This window comes from Callospermophilus lateralis, chromosome 4 (assembly GCF_048772815.1).
Source record: "Callospermophilus lateralis isolate mCalLat2 chromosome 4, mCalLat2.hap1, whole genome shotgun sequence".
In the NCBI taxonomy this organism is placed as follows: Eukaryota; Metazoa; Chordata; class Mammalia; order Rodentia; family Sciuridae; genus Callospermophilus; species Callospermophilus lateralis.
In genome coordinates, this window is record NC_135308.1 from 18,979,718 (window position 1) to 18,992,213 (window position 12,496).

Here is a 12,496-nt window from a genome sequence, read left to right on the forward strand (position 1 = left end):
TGAGGCTGAGACAGGAGGATCACTTAAGCCCTAGAGCTAGAGGACAGCCTGAGCAATACAATGAGACTGTGTCTCAACAAAAAATGTTTTATTTTTTGTTTTGTTGCAGTACTGGGGCAGAGCTGTGTTTTCTCTCCAGAATTTGGAAATTTGTAGAATTCTTTTTGTTACTAATTGCTAATTTCATCCCATTATGATGAAAGATTATCTCTTAAAATTTGCTAAAGTGGTGGCACATCACTACAACAAGGGAGGCTAGGCAGGAGGATCTCAAGTTCAAGATCAGCCCGGGCAACTTAATGAGACCCTGGACAAAAAATAGGGGTTGGGAATGTAGCCAGTGGCTCAACCCGTAGTACTACAAAAAGAAAAAAAAATAGGAATATTTGGGCTAAAGTATAGCTTAAGTGATAGAATGTTTGCTAGCATGTGTTTGAGCCCCAGCACTACAAAAAGGATCAAATAGAAATATTTGGGACTGGGGTGTAGCTCGGTGGTAGAGTACCTGCCCAGGAAACCCTAGGTCTGATCCTTTCAGCACTGAAAGGATAACACAGTGAAGAAAGAAAAATAATTGCTTGAGTCACCCATGCCCCAATTTGACACATTGCAGTGTGCAGAAAGACCCCTTTGACTTGGACAAGGGAGGGGCAATTAAACACAGGCCTTAGCTGGTAGGCACACCTATAATCCCAGTGGCTCAGGAAGCAGGCAGGAGGATCATGAGTTCAAAGCTAGCCCCAGCAATGTAGCTATCTCTAAATAAAATATAAAAAGGACTTTGGATGTGGCTCTCCTGGGTTCAATCCCACTATCCCCTACCTACCCCGCCCCCCCCCAAAAAAAAACACCACAGGCCTTAGACTGAGAGCTCAGTATCAAGCCCCTCATAGTAAAGCCCAGTGATGGGCAGAGTGCCATGACCCTTGGTCCAGTACCTATAGACAAAGCCTCTAGAGCCTCCCCAGAGCCAGGTAAAAATCTTGATTTCAGGGAGCCAGACTTGTATTTCAGACTGTAGCACTGCTGGCCACATGATGGACCTGTATGGTGTCCTCAGCATCAGCCTTGGTGATCAAGGAATGGCTTCCAACATCCACATCAGGCACAGCATGGAGAAAGACTTTATCTACTGATAAGAGGTATGTGAGTGGAGGACTTTTCCTTGGTACTCAGTGCTGGGCCATTGAAACTCAACACTGGGCAGAACTCATTGGTCCCTTCCCCAGGCTAGCACACAAACTTGGTCTCTGGATCGAGCGCAACACCTTGCAGAGACTACAGCCCCAGTAAAATGTACTTATGTTCCAGCCTAACATCACCCCTCCTGGCTGCAGTGGTCTCAGGCCATAGGAGATGACAGTAGCAAGCAGATCATAGCATCATGGGCCTTGGTCTCTGTAGCTTCAGGTTTCTGGGTATGATCTAGCATTGCAGTGGCTGTGGTGGCAAAGGGACTGCCCATATCCTTTCTCCTCTCTCCTCCCACCCAATTGGCACAACACAGTGATTGTCCACATAGGGGAAGAACAAGAATGTGGACACAGATATGGCTGTGGGTCCCAAACAGTATATGCCATTGAGGCCCAGTGCTGGTCAGAATTCCATAGTACCAGACTGTAGGCCAGTGACTGTAGACAAGGCATCAGGGTCCATCCTGGAGGCACATGGACCCAGTGGAGATGGACTACCCTCTCCAGACACTCCTCAAATGCATCCTGAATAATAACACTGCAGATTCAAGGCGACTGTGTGTGTGTTGATGGGAATTGAACTCCTATACCTGCAAGGCAAGCACTCTATCAACTGAGCTATTTCTCCAGCCTCAAGGTAAATTTTGACTTGGGACTCCCACTAACACTAAAATGGTTGCAATATACCAATTGTAGTATCATGGCAAATCTGGAAATTTTTTATTTTTGGTACTGGGGATTGAACCCAGAGGCACTTTACCACTTAACTATATCCACGGCCCTTTTTAAATTTTTTGTTTTGAGACAAGTTCTCGCTGAACTGCTGAGGCTAGCCTGAAACTTGCAATCCTCCTGCTTCATCCTTTGGAATCCCTGGAATTACAGGCCAGCACCTGTGTGCCCTGCATAAACGTGGATTTAGAGCACCATCTAGTGCTCAATAGTAACAATGATCACGGGCTCAGAGAACATTAAACAGCCGGCTTAGATTTTACGGAAGGACAGATTAAAAGAAAGTCACGCTGAAGATTGGAATAACTACCTGGTTCTTCAAACCCTGAATAACATTGTGTGCCAGTAAGGATCTAGCAATTTCTGTGATATCATGAAAATTTAAGAGAGATCAGTAGAATCGAGGAAAAGAACCAGGGGTAGGGAGGAAAGAAGGGAAAGGGGCAGGGGAAATACTGGGGAATGATATTGGCTAAAGTATATTGTTATATTGTGTGCATGTACAGATATGAAACAATAAATCCCACAATTACATGCAACTATAATACACCAATAAAATATGTGGAAAAAAGTTTAAAAAAAAAATTCAATTCTGAGGGAAAAAAAAAAGTTTCTGGGAACTATTACCTCACTGAAGGGACAAAACACCAGAAAATTATGGTGATGGCTATGTGTGATCTCTTTCACAGAAAATTCAGAATAGTCATTTTAAGGGGAAAAGCACAAGATTTCCTAAAATCAGTTTAATTAAGGTTTATACATTACCTTAATGACGCTTCACTCAAGATGTGGTGGCACACACCTGTAGTCCCAGCTACTCAGGAGGCTGAGGCAGAAAGATTACTTAAGCTCAGAAGTCTGAGGCTAACCTGAGCAACACAGCAAGATCTGACCTTAAAGAAAGAAAAAGATGGGACTGGGGATGTGGCTCAAGCAGTTAAAGCGCTCACTTGGAATGTGCGGGGCGCTGGGTTCGATCCTCAGCACCACATAAAAATAAAATAAAGATGTTGTGTCTACCAAAAACTGAAAAATAAATATTAAAAATTCTCTTAAAAAAGAAAAACAAGACAGTATATATTCCTGGTTCATAGTTCAAACCCTGCTAGCTCTTTGAACATGGTGTTGGCACACAGGTGGTAACCACTTTTCTTGTCACACCTTTCTCCAATGTCCTCATAACCCTTCACATTCAGTCTCCCAGAGTCCTAAAGCAAGTAAACAAATGTCAAAATCTTTGAAAAAGTTTCAATCATGGTGTGTTAGCTTTTCATTGCTATCACCAAAATGCTCCACAAGAACAATTAAGAGGAAGGAAAGTTCCTTTTGTCTCACTTTCAGAAGTTTAGTCCTTGGTGGGTTGACCCCATTGCTCTGGGCTCAAGGTGAGGCAGAATATTATGGCAAAAGGGTGTGGTCGAGGAGCACTGGATGCAGAAAGAGGAAAGGGACTGCAAGAAGGCACCCTTCCAGGGCACACCCCCCAGTGACCCACCTTCTCCAGCTATGTCCTGCCTGCTTAGTTACCACCCTGTTAGTCCACTCAAAGGAGAATGGACTGATTAGGTCCAGCTGTCACAATCCAATAAATTCACCTCCCAACATTGCTGAATTAACACAGATTTTGAGGGTCAGCTAGCTCATAACCAAACTATAAGACACAGGTAAAATCTACCATTGGGCTGGGGATGTGGCTCAAGCGGTAGCGCGCTTTCCGGGCATGCGTGCGGCCCGGGTTCGATTCTAGTACCACATACAAACAAAGATGTTGTGTCCGCCGATAACTAAAAAATAAATATTGAAATTCTCTCCCTCTCTCTTTAAAAAAAAAAAAAAAGAAACTTCTACCATTCCCCTGTGTTATTTTGGAGAGCAATCAAATTACCTAGACACTCGGAAAATTAGCATAACCTTAGGGCAAGGAAGAATTCTGTGAAAGTTGTTTAGTGATTGAGTTCTCTGGATCCTAGTCTGAAGAAACTAAAAATGGGAAAAGAAGAAAAATATTAATTTGGTTTGCATGACTGTCCCCCAAGGATTCTATGAATATTTAAGAACATTTATGCCCTTGGAAGGGAAAATGGAACCGCAGGCTCTTCCTCTGAGTCTTTTCTGCTTCCTAGCTCATCATGTGAGAAGTTTTCTCCAACACATGCTCCCCACCATTGTTATCTAGCACCTCTCCTGAGGCCCAAAATAACAATGCTACTCAATCTTGGAATGGAACTTGAAGAACCATATGCTAAATATGCTTACATTAATTGCCTCAGGTATTTTGTTATAATCATATGAAGCTGGTTAATACAATTAACCACCAAAGATCCCAAATGAAACAGCCAAAAGCCATGTGTATGTCTCCATCGAAGAATATTGAGTATTACAGAAGGTGCTTGTGTGTGGTGGGAGATGCATGGCAGAAAAGGACTCCACCAAGACCATAGGGTTTTCTTCACAAACCTAGAGAGTGTCTTCTCTTGAGGCTTTCTTTGACATCTATCCTAAGAGTTGGAGAAGGATGTTGGGAGGCCAAATGGGAGGCTGCTGCAGTAGTGCAGATGAAAAATTACGTGTACCTGATCTAAAATGATGCAAATGAAAAATAAAATGAAATAAATGATACAAATGTATCACACAGACTTGAAGATATAGGAGTTGATTATGAAGGGTGAAGGCATGGAGAGGGGCTGTGTGAACATGGTATGGACCTTGGGGTAGCTGGACCTCTCCTGAGGTAGGAAACACTAAAAGAGTAGGTGTGGGGAGAAAGCAAAGTCAAATATAGGCCATATTGGGATATTGGAGCCACTGCAGGGAAATCCCAGCAGAAAAATTCAGCATAAAGTTGGAAATTCTGAAACTTAGGGGAGAGGATTCCTACAGAGGCAAAGAATAGGAATCTTTCACCAGGTGTAGTGGTGCACACAGGTAATTCCAGCAACTCAGGAGGCTGAGCAGAAGGATTGTGTATATTCAGTGCCAAACTAGGTGGCTTAGTAAGACCCTGTCTCAAAATAAAAATAATTTTAAAAAAAGACTAGGGATGTAGCTCAGTGGTAAAGTGCCCTTGGATTCAATCTCCAATACTGCCACCACCAACAAAAATAATAATTGAAGCTGAGCATGGTGACACATGTCTGTAATCTCAGCGGCTCAGGAGGCTGAGGCAAGAGTTTGTGAGTTCAAAGCCAACCTCAACAAAAGTGAGGCGCTAAGCAACTCCGTGAAACCCTTTCTCTAAATAAAATACAAAACAGGGCTGGGATATTGCTCAGTGGTCGAGTGCCCCCGAGTTCAACCGCTGGTACCAAAAATAATAATAATAATTTAAGATCTTTAACTAGATCAACTGGTATAAATACTTAGAACCAGATTGAGTTCAGGCCTGGCTATAAGACCTGGGGTATTATGGGGAGCCAATCCAAAAAGCACTCTAAATTCAAGCTTTAAATCAAAAGCAAGCTTTACTTACCTGGCCAGAGACTGTCACCCACCTATAGAGATTCAAGCTCTGTGGGAGGACAGCAGCTTCCTGGTACATCCAAGGAGAATATAAGCACAAAACCCACAACTCAGTGACTTCCTTATCGGCATGTAAACTAGCCAATCACAGAAATTAAAATATTAATAAGTGGGACCTGTGGGCTCTAGGCAGGACTGGAATTTTCCAGTCAGCAAGCAAGTGATAAACAGAAGCTAAAAAAGCATTAGCTTTATAGTTCAGTTGACCACAATCCTGGGTTCAAGCTGGTGCTAGAAAGTTGTATCCTGAATTTGGGTGGGGGTCGGCAGGCGAGAATCTACTTCAAAGTCAAGTAGACCCACAAGGGCATTCAAACCCAGGTTGTAGCTTGCCACGACCACCGCTATACCCTGTGTAGGGTACAATTTGTGGGGTACAAAGTACAGGAAAACAATTTTTATAAGAAAACAGCTTTCATTTCAGTTTCTCAGAAACCACTCTTATAACAGTTTTTTATAGAAGGCAGCAAAATGGGTCTTAGGCCTGTCTGACTGTTCTTGCTTTAGAATTGTCTTATTTCACTTATCAAAATCTTATATCTACAATCTAATTTTTTACTAATCTGTACCCTATAACTTACACTCTTCTTGATTGAATTTATCAGTTCACACCATAACAGGGGATGTGACTTAGTAGTAAGCACTTGCCTAGCATGTGCAAAATACTGGGTTTAATCCCTAGCATCACCAAAAAAAAAGTTACAGTACTAATGCTATGAAGATTAGTGAGTTAATAGACACCAATTATTTAAAATAGTGCCAGGTAGTACTTCTTGAGGGCTGATCCTTTTCTTGATTTGTGATGTGGTGCAGGAACTATATGTAATATCTCTAAAATGAAATTGAGAGCCACTTTATGTTTCCCATGACCCTGCCTTCAAAACAAACAAATGTTCCATGTTAAATACATCCTGTAGACTAAGAGACTTCAGGAAAGAGTGTGTCTTTCTCTACCTGTGATATGTAATCAGTCATTTGACTCTACCACGGCTCTGAAACTCTTTTTAAATTTTAATCAGGGATCTGGTGTCCAAATACCAAATTCTGTCGAATTTCAGTTTTCTCGGATTTTTCAGGAACTTGTTGACTGGTATCGTACTACATCTTCTCAGCTTAGCAGATTACTTAACTCTCTCAGTATTCTCAGATATGGATGATTCCCAGGATTCTTCTCTCTTTTCAGTTGACTCCTGGAATTTTAAATTTATTTTTAATATATTTATTTATTTATTGGTACTAGGAATTTAACTCAAGGGGTTTCTACTACTAGGCTACATCCCCAACCCTTTTTGAGACAGGATCAAGCTGTTGCCCAGGCTGGCCTTGAATTTGCAATCTTCCTGCTTTAGGCTCATGAGTTGCTAGAATCCAGATGTGCACCCGACACCAGAGAATTCTTTATTCCAAGTCTCCCAGGCAGAACAGGTTCTATCAGACAGTTGCATATTACATGACACGGCAGGGATATTTTATTGGGGGAGGGGGTAGATCCAGGCTTCCCTACATGCTTAATAGCAAAACCTTGGGCTTGGAATAGTCTGGGAATTCTGACATGTTACACCCATTGCTTATAGAAAACCCATTCATAGAGGAGCTGAACACTGTCAGATCTGCATTTCTAAGCCACATCTCTTTAATCTCACACACCCCAGGTAGGCATCTATCTAATTTAACTCTTCATCCAGCTGACTTCATGTGCTCTCACTTGACGTGAGGCATAATGCACTGAACTTAGAAGTTTGTATTGTGAAGACCCCATCTCTAGCTCCTGCCATGGGAGAAGTCCAAGGGCCAGAGAAGAGAGTATATGTGGTTGAAGGACTTCCTCCACATGGATGGCTGTCCGTTTAGAATATAAGAAAGGTTTTTATTTAAAGAACAGGAACAATAAAAGAGCTTAGAGCAACTCATGGTTCAGTTTCCATGAAGCATGAGAATAAGTTCCTTAAGCCTGTACAATAATGTCCCTAGAGGTGTAGATTAGAAAAATTATTAGATAATTTATTATCTAATATTATTATTATTAATATCTAATATTATTATCCAGATGTGCACCCGACACCAGAGAATTCTTTATTCCAAGTCTCCCAGGCAGAACAGGTTCTATCAGACAATATTGCAATCCAGATTCTGGAAGATTCTAGAGCCTTGCGGGGCCGGACATTAAAAGTGGACTGATTTGTAAATAACAGCACAAATGGCCTTAAGCAAAAAAAAAAAAAAAAAACTTTTGGGGTGTACTCAGGATTGAACCCAGGGCCTCACATGTATTAGCACTTTCCTACTGAGCTATATCAACAGCCCCTTAAACAAATTTTATATTGTCTCCAGAATCCAATAATGTCCAAGAGATGTTAAGCTCATCTTCACATTGGGATGTTGAGTCAAAGGTATTTCTTGACAGTGTCAGGGATAGAGGTGCTTTTAATTTACTAATGTTCAGAAATTTAACCAAATAAAAGAGAAAAAAATTCCCCCTTCAGTACTGGAGATAGAACCCAGGGGTGTTTCACCCCTGAGCTACCTCCCCAGCCCTTTTTATTTATTTTGAAACAAGATCTCACTAAGTTGCCTAGTCTGGCCTCAAATTTGCAATCCTCTTGCCTAACTTCAAATTGCTTGGATTACAGGTGAGAGAATCTTGTACTAAGTGTGAATCAATGACCCTTTGTATAAACTCCTTTATCAGCATACCTGTGTTCTAAATGAGTGTCTCCAGTAAATCTTTTTTCTTTTTGTGGTACTGGAGATAGAACTCAGGAGTGATTCACCACTGAGCTACATCCCCAGATTTTTTCTATTTTGAGACAGGGTCTCACTAAGTTGATGAGGGTCTTGCTAAGTTGCCAAGTCTGTCTTAAATTTACAATACTCCAGTTTCAGCCTCCTGAGTCACTGGAATTATAGGGGTACATCAGTGTGCCTGGCGCGTAGAGCACTTGCTTAGCATGTGAGTCCTTGGGTTCAATGTCCAGCACCACAAAAAAATATATATATATAAAAAGAAATAATTGAATAGTGATGGCTTTTCACATATTGACTATTCTTGCTTGACATAAGTGACTTCATAATGAGCCCACATATGAAACAGGGTACATTCTAACACCCAGGTGCTCTATAGAACAAGAGCCAATGCCAATCAGTCACAGGTTAGATTCTCCCATTAGATTCTACATTAGTCACACTTAGGGAGGAATCCAGACACACAGTTAGTTCAAAGCCAGACATAGATCTGAACTGATATAGGACCTAGAGACACATGATAGACCTGAATCCATACTCTTGCCCCCAAATGCCAAGAGTTATATAAACTTCATAGATCAAAGCCAGGAGCTATGGTACATACCTATAATCTCAGCAATTTGGGAGTCTAAGGTAGGAGGATCACAAGTTCAAGGCCAGCCTCAGCATCTTAGCAAGACCCTGACTCAAAATTTGAAAAAGTACTAGGGACGTTGCTCAGTGTCCCTGGGATCAATTCCCAGTGCCAAGGCCAGAGGGAATCTGTATATCTGTTAAATCTCTAACATCCTCTGCAGAACTCAGCAAATGTAATACAAAGCAGCAGAGCTAAAGTGCACTCTTGTCAGACACTGGAGCCAGTTAGAAAGTTCAAGTCCAGTCTCAGCAACTTAGCAAGACCCTATCTCAAAAAATAAGAAGAGGGCTGGAGCTGGAGCTCAGTGGCAGAGCACTTGCCTAGCATGTGTGAGGCACTAGGTTCAATCCCCAGCACCATGAAAGGACAGATGATGCCACACCAAAGCATGACAAATTATTCCCAAAACGGTTATGGGGAGATTAAGGTGGAAAGAAAGAAAAGGAAGAAAGGAAGGAAGGGAAAGAAGACTCAGTGGGGTTGTTATGGAGATCACAGCGTGGGCTGGTGTGAAGGTTTAGACCTCCTACCTGTGCCCAAATAGGGAGCACCTAGACTTTCTGTTTTGCCCTGGTGCCTGGTGTGGAGTAGAAGGGAGGGTCCTGAAAGGTTAACAGCCAGACAACAAAGTGGAGTCAAAATCTTTATTACAAGTACCCTACAAGAGCATAAAATAAAATATAAACATAGGAAATGGTCCTCCAGGCCAGTTCATAATTCCTGACAATAGTTAATTCCTCTCTGACAATAGTGATTGTAAGAGATTCTGAGGAACATTCAATAGAGAAAAAAGGCACAAGTGTTTCTCTAAAGTCTTTAGTCAAAGTACACATACATGATCTGCTATTCAAATTATAAAATGAAACCTCTCCCAACTCATAATCCAGAAAAACTGGACTTGTGATACATCTGTGGACTGCACAATTTGCCAGAAACCATTGCTGGGACAAACTGATGTCAAATCTTTTCCAGAGGAGGATTCACTACACACACCTAAGGACCATTCACCTGTGCCTCTCACTTCTACTTGCCAAAAATGTCTCCCACTTTCATATCTCTCATGACTCCAGGCAGCTGCAAAGAAAGTAGATGGCTGGGGAGATAAATCGTTTGAGTTCATCATTTCATATTTCAGATTAGGGTGGGAGGTTTGAGAATTTAAAGTCAAATTTACTTGAAATGTGCTGATCATTTTTTCAGACCAAAACAACAGAGGGGGATCGTAACTCTCTGTCTTTAATTCATAAACAAAACAAAACAAACAAACAAACAAAAAACAGCAGTTTCTTCATAAGAGGAGGGAGAGAGAGAGAGAGGAGAGAGAGAATTTTAATATTTATTTTTTAGTTTTCGGCGGACACAACATTTTGTTTGCATGTGGTGCTAAGGATCGAACCTGGGCCCCACGCATGCCAGGTGAGTGGGCTACCGCTTCAGCCACATCCCCAGCCCCTGCCGTGGGTTTTATGTTGTTGTACCTGCTGTTAATGATTCTAATACCTCAAAGTAAATCCAGGTCTGCTTGTATATATTTCTCTCTTATTTCATTTAATAGGCTTTCTAATGTGGCTACCTGGGCTAAAATTTGGCTTTTGTTTTCAACTAATTTTTCTTCAATCATCTGTTCTATAATTAGCCTTAGCTGTGTTTTAATATGTTCCTTTCTATAGAAGTCTTTAAGTTCTTCAAATTCAGTGTGTAATTCCTTCTTCCAATTTCCCATCTCCCATCTCACTTTAATGCATTTTGAAACTTGTAGTTCACACCCAATTTCAGCACCTTCAATTTGCTCCCTGGGGAGCTTCATGTGGTTTTTGAGCTTCATCCTGAGAACGAGCTGCAGCTTGATTAATGGGTGTCAGGTTGTGATCCTGGTGGTTGGAGGAGACTCTGCACTGGGGACACAAGAACTCCAGGTCCTCCTCACAGAACAAGTCCAGAACCTCACTGTGCTTCTCACACAGGGGTCTCCTCTTACCTCTTGTGTCAGGCAGCTCCATGACAATCTGAACCATGCCACATAATTGTTTTTTTTTTTTTTTTTTTTTTTTTTTGAGGTTCTTGGTATGGCAGTGATGGAAACAGGACAGGGGAAGATATCCTGTAGATCTTTGCAGTGCTGGGAGATGCAAGAGCGACAGAGGTTCTGCCCACATTCGATGGTCACTGCATCTGTTAGATAACCCTGGCAGATGGGGCAACTGGCTGCTGTATGAAGCTCTTCCAGGGAGGCTTTAAAGGCCATTGTGCATAAAGAAGCCCGAGGTGACCCTTTCCAGTAGGTCTCCAGGAACTCTGAAGTGAGAAGCCAGCAACCCCTCAGCGTTCTCTCCTGAAGTCAGCCAGAGTCCCAAGAGACTATGGCCCTACACACCTGTATGTTTTTCTCTTCAGTTCTAGAAGCAGAGGAGAAGACACTGGGCACTCCTGAACATCTGGCACTGGACCACCTTCGCACAGGTTCAACCTTGGCTGTTTAATTGTCTTTGCTGGGAAAAAAACCACAACTTAGAGAAGTGATGGAAATTAACAACCATGGAGGGAATTTCCAACTGTGGGATATCGACAGGTCAACTGACAAGGTTTCTTCAACATAAAGAGAAAAAAAGTATACAATCAAGCAATGAGTAGCATATATTTCAATCATAAACATATCTCCTTTTTTCCTAATTTAAATATGAATCTTTTAATAGGTGCAGTGGCGAACACCCATAATCCCAGTGATAAACTGAGGCAAGGAGGATTACAAATTCAAGGCCAGATTTAGTAAGGCCTTAAGCAAGACCCTGTCTCAAAATAAAAATAAAAAGGGATGGGATGTGGCTCAGTGGTAAAGTGCCACTAGGTTCAATTCCCAGTACCAAAAGAAAAATGACACACCAGGAATGGTAGCATCCTCTTGTGCCAGGCTGTGACAGGAGAATCACAAGTTAGAGGCCAGCCATGGCAACTCAAAGAGACCCTGTCTCAAATAAAATACTGGGGGTAAAGTTCCACAGTAGAGCACTTGACCAGCATACATGAGTACTTGGGTTTAATCCCCAGTATTAAAAAAAAAAAAAAGTGGCTCTATACTTTAGACACTCATACTGCAGTATTTAAACATAAAATTGTATATAGTATAGAATTCCCTTCAAAAAATTAAGGGGTAGTCCAGCCACAGTAGCACATGCCTGTAGTAGTGACTTGGAAAGCTGAGGCAGAATTACAAATTTGAGGCCAGCTTAAGCAACTTAGCAAGACTCTGTCTCAAAATAAAAAATACAAAGGGCCAAGGTGTAGTTCAGTGGCAAATCCCCAGTACCAAAAATAACCAAAATATTTGAGGGGGTAGGGCTGGAGTATAACTCTGGAACAGCACATACAGAGTGGATCAGCCCTAGATGCAATCTTCAGCCCTTCCCCAGGGAAAATAAATTATGGATAAAAAGACTGGAAACAAAATTTTGTGGATGCATATTGGACTAATAAACCAATTTTTCAAATTATACATATATATATAATCATATATATTTAATATTTTATATATGTGTGGGTATATATATTTTGTTTGTTTGTTTGTTTGTACCAGGTACTGACCTCAGGGGTGTTTAAGTACTGAACCACATTCCCAGACCTAGTATGTGTGAATCTCCAGCTCTGCAACAACAAAGAGAATTGCAAGATAAAAAGG